Below are 1,014 nucleotides of genomic sequence, written 5' to 3'. Positions count from 1 at the left end.
CTCCGGCTGGTGCCCTCTGTTTGGCTTCGAGGCCAGCCCAGTGTTCAAAGTGCAGTGGAAACCGCTTCTGCCCAAGCGTGAGCTGTCGTCTCTCCCGGGGCAGAAGAGGTGCCGGGCGGCACTTGTGGGGCAGAAGGTTTTCCCGTGGAGGCAGACCAAGAGGAAGTCAAGACTGGGCCCGCCCTGCCAGCAGGTGCACCCCGGGGCTGCAGAGGGTGCCCGTGGGCACGCCCACACGCGGTGGCACTGAGGTTGGCCCATGGAACTGTAAAAGCTGGCTTTGACGGCACGGAAGACGGGACTCGCGCGAGCACCTGCCGGACCGCCCTCGTCTGGCCCCACACGCCTTCCCTTCACAGAAGACTGACCCCCACCTTCCACCCGCGTCTCCCACCCGCCATGCCAGTGCCTCCTCTCAGCCTGCTCAGCCTGGCCAAACTGAGGGGCCACCCCCTCCCCAGCCACCCTGGGGATTTGGGACGATGAGCCCTCCTCCTCTCTCTCTCCCCTTGACCCGTTCCTGGTCTCTCTGCTGTGGACAGTTAAGAAAACCCTGACGGCTTTGTTGCCATCAGGCGGCCCTACTCTGCGAGCGTCTCTCCAGGGGAATAAGGCTCTCTTGGCAGGTGAGCTGACTCCGAGTCTCTGGAGGGTTGGAGGGCCTCCCCACCCCCACCTCACGGCCAAGACTGCCTCAACGAGAAGAGCACATCCCGGCTTCCTCCCCAATGCACTTGGCAGACAGACTGTGATGGCCCAGAATGGGGGAGGGGTGTGGCAGCATCGGATGAAGTTTCCACGTGGTGAGAAGTCACTCCCCTCCTTACACCGGAGGCGAGCAGGGGACAGACCCAGGCACAGGCTCATGGAGAACAGTCAGAGGCTCCCTCCCTGCTTTCTTTTCCAGGGGTTACTGTGTGGAGTTTTGCAAAGCTGCTGCTTCGTGGCGCAGCATGAGGCCGGTCCCTCCCCAAGCCTTTCTCAGCTGTATGCACAAACATCTGGAAGGTGGCC

This window comes from Lynx canadensis, chromosome C1 (assembly GCF_007474595.2).
Source record: "Lynx canadensis isolate LIC74 chromosome C1, mLynCan4.pri.v2, whole genome shotgun sequence".
Taxonomy (NCBI): Eukaryota; Metazoa; Chordata; class Mammalia; order Carnivora; family Felidae; genus Lynx; species Lynx canadensis.
Note: the sequence above shows the minus strand (reverse complement) of the source record.